The following is a 12,144-nucleotide window of genomic DNA, read 5'->3' on the forward strand; positions in this document are numbered from 1 at the left end:
GGCAAGAATCTGTGCAGGTAGGCATGGCTGAAACTGAGAAAACGCTTGCCAAGAATTTGGAATTATATCCAGTGGGTAAAGGATGTCCATCAACAGATTTTATGTAGTGGATAAATATGATTGGATTTGAGTTTCCAAACACATTTTCAAGCATAAAGAAAACTAAGGCCCAAGTAGCTCTGGTAGAACACTAGAAGACCTGAGGAACTAACCAAAGCAGAATCAAGGAGAAAGAAGTAGGGAATATTTCAGACATATTTAGGTGTTATGAGTCAGTGATTTAGAGAAGATAAAGAGGGTAGGATTAAACAGGTGATGGCTACATACAAATTTTTATATCATATTTTGCTTTTCTATATTTTAAATTTTTCATAATAAAATAATCTTAAAATATCAATGGGGATTGGAGATTGAATGGATATTTGAATTGGCTGAAGAGAGAGGAGCAGCAAAAATGAAATCCACGTTCTGACTTGGAAGGATCTGGTGGATAAATTGATCCTCTTATCAGAACAGGGAGAAGCAGAGGAGGAGCATTCTTGCAGGGTAAGATGGGGAGTCACTTTTGGGCATAAAAAGTTGATGTGCCTTAATTAACTGAGGACATTTCAGAAGGTGTATCAATAGTTCCACAGTCAACTATACAGTCATGAATTGTCTATTCGTAGGAGAAAGCTCACGACTCTCTTCTTCTCTTCCAGAGCATGAGTCAGGTTCAAGAGCATGGTATTTCTCAGCTCCTGAGAAAAGGGGCAAGCCTGCTGTTTTTCTTTGTGCTTCATCTCTAAATGGACCCCTTTCCTCTCCTTCTAACTCCCCATGTTCCATCTCAGCTTACAAGCATGGGTATGAGCATTATTGCGCTCTTGTTTTGCCTTCCACCCTCCATTTTTTATTGTCCTTCGTGTCTTCTTCCTTGTGTTTGCTTCTTCTTACCAATCAAGTGATAAAGCACAGAGGATTGAGGGTAGGATGTGAAGGCAGAGAAAAATGACAAAGGAAGCCTCTCCACGTATTTTTGCTTTCAGCATTGACCAGAAAAAGCCTTTAGGGTTCCACATGGTTCAGCCCAACTTGCCAGTAAACTACATGGGGGGTTAACATAATAAACAGATGCATATGTCTAAAATGTATTTTCAAAATATTTGTAGGCACTTTGTTTCTGTTGTTGATGGTTAGCTACTTGTTTAGTAATTTTGGAGTTACATCACAAGTAGATTAACAAGATTTATACCCGATAGTATGAAAGAATTATTTCAGAGAAAACATGTATTTCAAGCACTCTGTTAAATGGCACATTTTATTTTACTTAATTGTTGCAACAATGCAATGATTGATATTGTCTTCATTTTACTTAAGAGGAAACTAAAGCTCAGATGGGTTAAATCATGCTAGCATAGAAAAAGAATCCGGTAGACACAGTTTTTATGCTTAAGACTGTCTGACTCCAAAGCCCAAGTTATTTTTTAGCATTGAAGAGTGAAGTGTACTTTATCATAAAGTGTACTTGTTAATAAGACATAAAGAGTGAGCATATAATTCTCCAAATTCAAGAGTGATATTGAGGCCCCTAGTAATGAAACATTTTTGACCACAAACCTTATGATTATGTTACCTTCTTTGTATAATAGGATAGAAGTTTATTTGCTTTATAAGACACTGGTATTCCAGAATCTTAACAAGATTTTAGTTTATATTTCATTTTTTAATGTATTGACCAAAGATGGAGAAAAAGAAAAAGAAAAAAGAAAAAAGAATTGTCTCTTTTTTTATCACTTGAGATATTACTGGCCGGGCTCGAATTGATTATAACTTGAAATCTATGGAACCTTAACAGCAGCATCACTCCTGTACACATTTTCCCTCTGGACGTGATTGCCAGTGTTGCTCCATAAATTTGAACGCTAAAATGACCATAACCATTATGTGATTCCTTGTGAAACAGGCCCTCTGTCTCAAAGGTGGAGTAACAGTAACATAGAAAACTTTTTTTTCCCCTCTTTTTCCCCAATGCAGCTGCTGGCCTCATTTGTTTTCAACAGCACTGGGAATTCTCTTTCCATATCAGTGCTATGAGGGACTTTAAAAAATCATCATTATCCTTCTCAATTATGAACTTTCTATGGTTTGTATTTATTTTGTGAATACCAAGGTAAAAATACAGGTAAAGAGATAAGGAGGAAGAAAAGATCACCAGAAAGGAGAGAAAAAAGGAACTACCATGAATCCAGGATGGATTCAATCAGTCAGGACAATTAATAGACTTATAAAGCTCATAGTGTAAGCTCACATTTCCTTGACCATGAACTCAAGTTCAATTTATTAAAGGAAATGTAAAATTCATGAAATGAAAAGCATGCTCTTTATAAGACAAGGAAAGGTACCAAAAGGAAGATACAGAATTACATCTTTCTTCCCCTCGGGAAATTGCTTTTGCACCTGAATCTTTAAGTGCAGGACAGAATATATACCCTCCCATGTGCAGAATTATTGATTAACAAGACAGATAAAAACAGATATCCAATACTGAAGATACACTTCTCACATTTGCATTGTTGATTATAAAGCACATAATGTAACTCATATTTCCTTGACCATGAACTCAAGTTCAATTTATTAAAGGAAATGTAAAATGCATCAAATGAAAAGTATTACAATTGTAAAGATAAAATAAAGCAGAGTTATACAAGAATAAAATGTTTGTGCTGGGTATTTATTATTATTTTTCAGTATCTTCATTGGGAATGAATTTTTAAAGTGCTTGAAACTGCTGGTCCATTTCAAAAACTTTTTGAAGGAAAAATGTCCCTTTGACTATGAATCAGACTTTGAAAAATATGTATAAGCCAGGAAAAAAACAAACAAACAGTACCTGTATAGAATAGTCTCTGTTCTTGTTTACACTTACTTATTTTCTGAAGGAAATGTAGCACTTAAGAAAATGTTCCCATTTTATATTATTACCAATTTTTTGGTTCTCTTTGTTAGAACTATTAATATGCACATATTAGAAAAACAAACAAAATGAAGTATAAGTAGAGAAGGTAAATGAAATGAAACAATCTTATGTTTGTACATATTGGAAATCACTTATCTTGCTCATTGCAGGATAGGACAAAATTCTACACATTTATTTCAAACGACCAAAGACTTTAAAACTGTCATTCTACTGTATTTATCAATCAACGGTACAGTAAAGATGAGTAATGCTCTTATAGTATCTCTGGGACTTACATGGTGGCTATGAAGTTGTTTTTGAGGACCTAGTTTTATTGAATTTTGTTTCTAATCATTGAAGTAATGCATATTCGATGGGGAAAATTAAATCATTGGTAGAAAAATCTTACAAGTTCTCAGTCGCAAAACAAATGCTGCTAGTTCACAAAAGAAAAACTATTAGAATAGTATCAGATTCTTGCTAAAGACAATAGAGTAACATGTATGTCACTGAGATAAAATGAGTGTGTCTTTATAATTCTCTAACCTGCTAAAGAAACCATTCTCTGAACACAATGAAAGACATTTGTAGAAATACATGGATTCAGAGAGTAGATCAGTCATGCAGTGTGTGTGAAGAAAATATTCAAGACAGTATTCTAACCAAATACCAATGAATTCAGGAGACAGAATTTTATATAGGGGAAGATTAGATGGAGAGGTAAAAATGGTGGACAGGCCGGGCGCGGTGGCTCAAGCCTGTAATCTCAGCACTTCGGGAGGCCGAGGCGGGCGGATCACGAGGTCAGGAGATCGAGACCATTCTGGCTAACACGGTGAAACCCCGTCTCTACTAAAAAAATACAAAAAACTAGCTGGGCGAGGTGGCGGGCGCCTGTAGTCCCAGCTACTCCAGAGGCTGAGGCAGGAGAAAGGCGTGAACCCGGGAGGCGGAGCTTGCAGTGAGCTGAGATCTGGCCACTGCACTCCAGCCTGGGTGGCAGAGCCAGACTCCGTCTCAAAAAAAAAAAAAAAAAAAAAAAAAAAAAAAAAGTGGACAATAAGCCCTGCAATACAATAAATTCAAATAGATGATGACTGTGTGATCACGAACACGTAACTTAAGTGCTAATTAGGACTCTCATAGGATACACGCTGAAAAGAGAAACCAATAAATAGCCTGCACTAGGTGGGCGAGGTTGCTCCAGCCTGTAATCCCAGCACGTTGGGAGGTCAAGGCAGGCGGATCACCTGAGGTCAGGAGTTTGAAACCAGCCTGGCCAACATGGTGAAACCTCATCTCTACTAAAAATACAAAATCAGCTGGGTATGCTGGCACATGCCTGTAATCCCATCTACTTGGGAGGCTGAGGCAGGAGAATCTCTTGAACCTGGGAGGCGGAGGTTGCAGTGAGCCAAGGTCATGCCATTGAACTCCAGCCTGGGCAACGAGAGCAAAACTCCGTCTCAGAAAAAAAATAAAATAATAAATAAAAATAAATAAATAGTCTGCATCTAGTAGGGTTCATATTACTTTAGTTAGGGCAAGGGTGGAGCACAGCGGGCAAGTAAAACACACTGGAAGAAAGAAGACTCATTATCTAATTTTAGTAAAGGACAAAAATATGGAATTTATATAAGTATCTGGAAAGAGAAATGTACTGAAAATTCACCATTGAATTAAAAAAAAAAACAGGGGAAAAAGAGATAAAGTAAGCCTACAAAATCTAATATAAGAGAAAAAACAAAACTCTAAGTAAAAACAAATTAGCTACCACTAAACAATTTTGATGGAATAAGAATAGCAATCAAGTATATCAACTGTTACACTAAATGAGGAAGACATGCATTTCCCCATAAGACACAGCATGTCAGATTAGGTTGCAAACAAAATCCAATTATATTTTGTTAGCAATAAACATACTAAAATTTTAAACGGAAACAACCTTGAAAATTTCAACAGACAAAGAAAATAGGGATGGTACATAATATTAAAGTAGAATTTAAGATTAAAGTTATTAAAAGAGATAGAAGCACATTATATCACTAAAAGTTCAGTTTATTAAAAAATTGTAGTTAGAAATATAGAACTTAAATACAGCATTTTAGCTTAAAAGCTATAGAGAAACAAATTACACGACATTCAAAGGGAAGTAGACAAAGGTGCAATAATAGCTGAATATTTTAATTTTCCTTTTTATGAATGTGATACACCCAACTTACTAAAAAATTTGTGCTTATGTCAATAGATACCAAAAATGTAATTAATAAAATTCATCAGATAGGAGAAAACTTTTTTCAATGTAGTAAAGGCTACTTAAGAAAAACAACATAAATATTATTCTCAATCATGAAACTTTGGTCAGCATGGCCAAACTACTCTTCAGGAAATTTGTAGATATTTAGTAATGTATGAGAGGTGCATATTTCTCAATTCCTTTGCATTCAATTTCAATTTGATAGACAAAGTATAAGATTTTGTTTCTATAATCATGTTGAGATTATGTACTCAAATATTGCTGAGGACAGAACCCTTTTGTATATTTACATGATATTTATATTTTGTTTTTGTTAACTGGCTCTTCATGTCTTTTGCTTGGGCATTATTAATTTTCTTGTAGATTTTCAAGAGCCTTTTAACAATTATCAACTATTGCCTCTCATTGATACGATATAAACATTAAACTTAAAATTGTTTTTAACTTTGTGATATAGTTTGTTTTGTTTACTTGTTTGCTTCCCAAGCTGCAGAGATCTTTTTGTAATCATGTCTTGCATTCCTTTCCTTTCTTGTTTATGATCTTCTATTACATTTTAAAACATTCACACTCCTAACATTATAAAAACGTTTAGAAATACTTTTGTATTGCTTTGGTTTTTTTCTATAATAAAATCCCTGAATCATATGCAATTTACTTCACTGTAAAATGTGAAGTTGAAATCTATTTTCCTAAAATGAGTAAGTTTTTTCATCATTATTTTTGCATATTCATTTTTTTCTGATTTAAAATGTTTTTTTTCCATATCCAAAATACACTAATTTACTTAGAAAAGTTTCTGAAGTCTCTCTTATGTTGATGAGTTTTTCCACACCTTCATCACTGCCAGCTGGGTTTACTTATTAATGAGACCTTGCTTCCTTGATTTTAAGATGCCATAAATTTCAACACACATTATCAATGCAATAAAATAGTTTGGAAAAAACTTATCTAATCTATACTTACTAAAAGTGTATGCATTTATTTACACAAATACATTGTACTTTCTTTACTATATAATAACGATTGACTCTAGTCTTTTTCCAGATTATATTCTAATATGCCTTTGAATTACCTTTGGTATCCAATAGTACATAGCATTAGTGAGAGGTGACAACATGCTAGCAGCCCTTGCTTGCGCTCGGTGTCTCCTCGACCTCGGCGTACACTCCGGTCATGCTTGATGAGTCCTTCAGCCAGCCACTGCACTATCGGAGCCCCTCTCTGCGCAGGCCAAGGCCGCAACCTGCTCCCTTTGCTTGCCGGAAGCTGTGGAGGGAGAGGCGCGGGCGGGAACTGGGGCTGCCTTGTGGCGCTCACAGGCCAGCGCGAGTTCCGGTGGGTACGGACTTGGCGAGCCGCACTCTGAGCGGCTGGCTGGTGCCGCGGTCCCGGCAGTGAGGGGCTTAGCACCCAGGCCAGCAGCTGGGGAGGGTGCGCCAGGTCCCCCAGCACTGTCGGCCCTCATGCACCGCATTCAAATTCTGGCAGGGTCTCAGCCGCCTCCCCCCGGGGCAAGGCTCAGGACCTGCAGCCCGCCAAGCCCAAGCTCCACCAGCCATGGACACCCACGTGGCCCTAGCCTCCCCTACAGGCGCCACCCCCTGCTCCATGGCACCTGGTCCCATGGCCTGGTCCCATCAACCGCCCAAGGGCTGAGTAGTGCCAGCGTGCAAGGCGGGACTGACAGGCAGGGGTCCCTGCAGTGGCATCAACTAGGCAAAGGCAACTGGGCTCCTGAGTAGGGTGGGGACTTGGAGAACTTTTGTGTCTAGCTGGAGGATTGTATATGCACCAATCAGTACTCTGTACCTAGCTCAAGGTTTGTAAATGCACCAATCAGTACTCTGTATCTAGCTAATCTAGTAGGGACTTGGAGAACTTTTCTGTGTAGCATTCTGTGTCTAGCTCAGGGATTGTAAATGCACCAATCAGCACTCTGTGAAAATGCACCAATCAGCTCTCTGTAAAATAGACCAGTCAGTTCTCTGTAAAACGGACCAAGCAGCAGGATGTGGGTGGGGTCAGATTAGGGAATAAAAGCAGGCTGCCCTAGCCTGCAGTGGCAACCTGCTGCGGTCCCCTTCCACACTGTGGAAGCTTTGTTCTTTTGCTCTTTGCAATAAATCTTGCTGCTGCTCATTCTTTGGGTCCATGCCACCTTTATGAGTTGTAACACTCACCATGAAGGTCTGCAGCTTCACTCCTGAGGCCAGCAAGAACACAAACCCACAGGAGGAATGAACAACTCCAGACAGGAGGAACGGAACTACTCCAGACCTGCCACCTTAAGAGCTGTAACACTCACTGCGGAGATCTGCAGGTTCACTCCTGAAGCCAGAGAGACCACAAACCCACCGGAAGGAAGAAACTGTGAACACGTCCAAATATCAGAAGGAACAAAATCCAGACACACCATCTTTAAGGACTGTAACACCGCAAGGGTCTGTGGCTTCATTTTTGAAGTCAGTGTGTGACTTGGTTTATTGTGATACTGGCTTTATGACAGTAGTCAGAACAAAATTTACAGTATCTCCAAGGTATGCCTTTATGTAATTCATAGAAGAAAACAGAAACAGCTCATTGTTCTACATAAATATTTATCTTTACTAATAATCAAAGAAACTAAAATTAAAATAGAAAATGAAAGTCCAATTATCAGCTATGAAATTGTCAAAGTATATTTAGAAATTACAGTTTTTTAAGCTGTGATTAATAAGTAGGCAAATTGGTTACAACACCATCCCACACTCAATACCACCATTTGCCAGGCCAATAGTTTTTAAACTGGACTCAGTCATTGGGCCAAAATAGCAAAAACACATTCATATCATCCTTAACATCTTCAGCTAGTCATGTCTCCAGTCTGACCTTTGCGTGTGTTTACCTCCTAGGCAAAATGTCAGAATATTGCATGGACTGGTGGACTGCCTGATCTCATAATCTTGTTTTCTTTTTTAATAGCAAACACCTTATAGAAGTAATGAAATTCAATTTGTATTTCCTTGTATTTTTTTGGTCTGGACTCATTTATTTTAACATTTTACTTTCCTAAAATTGTCCATAAAAGTATACTAAACCAGAGTCCGTATAATCAGAGCATTCACATATCCTGCTTTCTCAAGGATAGACACTTTTACATCAAGATCCCCAAATGTGGCCATATATTTTCCCATGAACCTTTTAGAAAGGTATTAATTCGAAGGTTCAGAGATCTGTCAAAAGTTATATACAAGAATATTTACAGAAGTAATATAATATATAGAATAAGTCAAAGCCTAAATGCCTAATATAAATATTTTGAATAAGCTAAAAGTGTACAGCCATTCAAAATAACATTTTGAAGAATACTCATTAACAATAGATAATATCCGCAGTTTAAGAAGTGAAACATCCCCCAAAACACAAAGATGAATCCTATTCCTCATTGCTTATTGATGAGTTAAAGTATGTCTTGCATCTTTTAAGGAAAATGCTTGCATAAAGGCATATCCTTGTGTTAAGTATTTTACAGAAATAAAAATGTGGCTTTAAAAAATCTATTTATATCATGGTTTTTCTAAAACTATTAAATTTTGCAAAAACTATTCCGAATTTAGAACCATACCTGTATACATTGCACTTTATGATTATATATATGTTGTAAATATCTAGTATGTAAAGTTATCACACAAATCAATACTTAGATTTCTGATAACCATGGGCCTTTAGAATATACCATAAATTTGACAATGAATCTGATTCCTTGCTCTTGAAACAATAATTATAACTCTTGACACCCTTATTGAGTGACTTAACGCAATTGTCCTGTGTCTCAGATCATATACATGACAAAGCAAACTGTGAATAAGATATAGAGTTAAGAGGAAATTGGATATGTTGTTTTAACTCTTCCACTTTACTGTGCGCCTCTTAACGGTTTGCAATTTTTTTTACAGTAATTTTGCAATAGACTGATGTTTGTGTTTTCCCACCCCCAAAATTGTATGTTGAAATCCTAACCCCCAAGGTGATGGTTTTAGGAATTAGGAACTTTTCCAGGGATTAGTGCGCTAATAAAAGAGACTCCAGAGAACTCATTTACCCCTTCCACCCTGCAAGGGTACAGCATGAGGGCACCAAAAAGTAGGTCCTCACCAGACAATGAATCTGCCAGTGCTTTAATCTTAGACTTTCCAGCTTCCGCAACTGTGAGCAATGCATTTTTGTTTTTTACAAGATATCCAGTTTATGGTATTTTGTTATAGCAGTCAAAATGAACTAAGACAAATCTATAGTAAGAAATTCATTTTATGCACCCATATATGGATTAATTCATAAATAAAATTGAGTAATTTTTTTCATCAAAATATTTATCTTTCCATCAGCTATTGTGTGTGCTCCATTTTTTAATGAGTCTATGTACTTCAGTATTTTTTTTTTTTTCTAGACAGTGTCTCACTGTCACCAGGCTGAAGTGCAGTTGTGCGATCTTGGCTCACTGCAATCTCCTCCTCCTAGGTGAAAGCAATTCTCTTGCCTCAGCCTCCTGAGTAGCTGGGACTACAGGTACACACCACCACACCCAGCTAATTTTTGTATTTTTAGTAGAGACGGGGTTTCACCATATTGACCGGGATGGTCTTGGTCTCTTTACCTCAGTCCACGCACCTCGGCCTCCCAAAGTGCTGGGATTACAGACGTGAGTACTTCAGTATGTTTTAAAGTGCTGGTAATGATCTGCTACTTTGACTGTATGGCCTCCTAATGGGTCATGAAAGACAGTTTGAACAAGAAGTGGTCTGCTCAAGTCACTTGATTCTGTTTAGTCTAAGTTTCACTTTCTAAGACTCCATTTGATAATGACCTACTGTATGCTAGGTGTCAGACAATATTTTTAATGGCCTTCACAACAGTCTTGCAGCAGGACATCAGGGTCACATGTAACCCTGATGTTCCTATATGGCACCATTGTATGACTTAGAAAAAGATGCCCTTTCTGGGTAAACGCAGCTTTGCAGGCATGAGACTAGGTAAGCATTTAGAACCTTTGTTCCCTTCTCTGTTAAAGAACATGGTACATGGCTTGAGAATCAGAATATGGGCAGGATTCCAGGCTATAATTCTTTTTTTTTTTTTCTTTTTTTGGATGGAGTTTCACTCCTGTTGCCCAGGCTGGAGTGCAATGGCAAGATCTCAGCTCACTGCAACCCCCTCCTCCCGGGTTCAAATAATTCTCCTGCTTCAGCCTCCCAAGTAGCTGGGATTACAGGCATGCACCATCATGCCTGGCTAATTTTGTATTTTTTGGTAGAGACAGGGTATCACCATGCTGGTCAGGCTGGTCTTGAACTCCTAACCTCAGGTGATCCACCCACCTCGGTCTCCCAAAGTATTGGGATTACAGGCATGAGCCACTGGGCCTGGCCTTCCAGGATATAATTAAATAAATATTTAATGTGCTCCTAATATGCCTCAGTTTGCAGTCTTTTGTCCTTCTCCTTAGTGATCATATTCATCCTTCTGTGTTCAACTACTGCCACTGAGGACACTCTTACATTTTTTTTCCTCCATCCGTGATTTCTCTCTGCAATCTAACTCAATAGCTACTAGGTATTTCGATTTACCTCTCCAAATATTCTCCTACAATAAATATGGTAAGTTTTAGCCTACTCATATATGCCTTTATCTGTGAAGATGGCAGCCATTTTGGCTCTCATGTTCTTTCTATCCACATCATGATTTCACCCTTCCTCCTGCCAACCTAGATTGAAGACATCTTTCCTTGCCTCTCTTCCCTGTCTTCTCCATCCAAGCTGAAACTTTATATTGATAATGTTAGGATAACATCTTTTTCTTTTGATATTTTCCATAAGTCATCATCGCTTCTTTAAAAATACAGTGAAATAGCCTTCATGTCTTTTGTTTTATATATATATATATATATATATATATATATATATATATATATATATATGTATATATATGAAAATAGTTTTTATTTGCTTAGAGAAAAGAATGCAGAATTTAACTTCACTGATATTTTTTCATCTTCAGGTAACATTCTTTCAAATCTGACAGATATCTCACAATATGCAAAATAAAATGCACTAATAGTGAGGATATAGTTAAATTCTATGGCTACACAAAACTAAGCAAGCAACAAACGGATTGGTATAAAATAGGTTGCCAATCTACTTGAGAAAAATGTTCATGGAAGTTCGTCTTAGGAAAACTTACTATGCAAAGCTATTGTGTGTATGAAATCTTTTCATATTTTATTATAAGCTGAGAAACTCTCCACAAATCTGCCCTCTGTTTTAAATTGTGAGAGTCTCAAGGAAAAAAGATCACAATTTACTGATACTTGTATTTTGAGAAATTGCTGGAAATTACCTGTCACATAAAAGATGAACAATAAATTCTTGTTCAATGAGGTGAACACAAGAGTAAACTTTCATGATTTCACCAGGTATGAATATGTCAAACATCTATTATCGACAAGTTGTTTAAGGGCTGGCATGAGATGTTTTTATAGATATAAATCTTCCTGGTGTTCACATTGCAACACAGAGGCTATGCATGCATAATAAGTAATCAAAAATCCACATTCCCTTTGCCCCAACACCTCTTTGCTTCTTTGATACCTGTCTGCTTTGCCTACCTGATCCCAAACTTCTCTGAGCCCAGAAAGGAGCTGAAGAGATCCTGCCTAGATTGGAGTATTCTCACCCCCAGCATACTGTCAACATTGTCTTTCTCTGTCTCTTGAAGTCTCCTTAGCAAGATGGAAACATCTAATTGGATTTGTATATTTGAAGTCTAATTTGGGACCATGGAAAATAAATCTTGAATTCTTAAGTTTTATACTCTCCAGATCAAATATGACATTTGCTTATATTTTAAGACAAATATGCTTTTATCTTAAAGCATGCTACAGAAATGTTATATTATCATTTATGTCTGGTAG

At 37.2% G+C, this 12,144-nt stretch overlaps 1 protein-coding gene across 2 annotated transcripts in view; it reads right to left on the bottom strand.

Moving 5' to 3' along the window:
* The window catches only part of ADGRL4 (adhesion G protein-coupled receptor L4), a 119,684-nt gene that overhangs the window by 64,000 nt on the left and 43,540 nt on the right, over positions 1–12,144 (bottom strand). Inside the window, exon 2 of one of the 2 annotated variants that reach the window (XM_030913080.1) lies at positions 6,271–6,464. The exons of the other annotated variant lie outside the window; for it this stretch is intronic. The gene's annotated coding sequence lies outside the window, so the exon portion shown is untranslated. The remainder of the gene's footprint in view (positions 1–6,270; positions 6,465–12,144) is intronic. 2 annotated transcript variants of the gene reach the window in all.

Source organism: Rhinopithecus roxellana, chromosome 12, assembly GCF_007565055.1.
Source record: "Rhinopithecus roxellana isolate Shanxi Qingling chromosome 12, ASM756505v1, whole genome shotgun sequence".
In the NCBI taxonomy this organism is placed as follows: Eukaryota; Metazoa; Chordata; class Mammalia; order Primates; family Cercopithecidae; genus Rhinopithecus; species Rhinopithecus roxellana.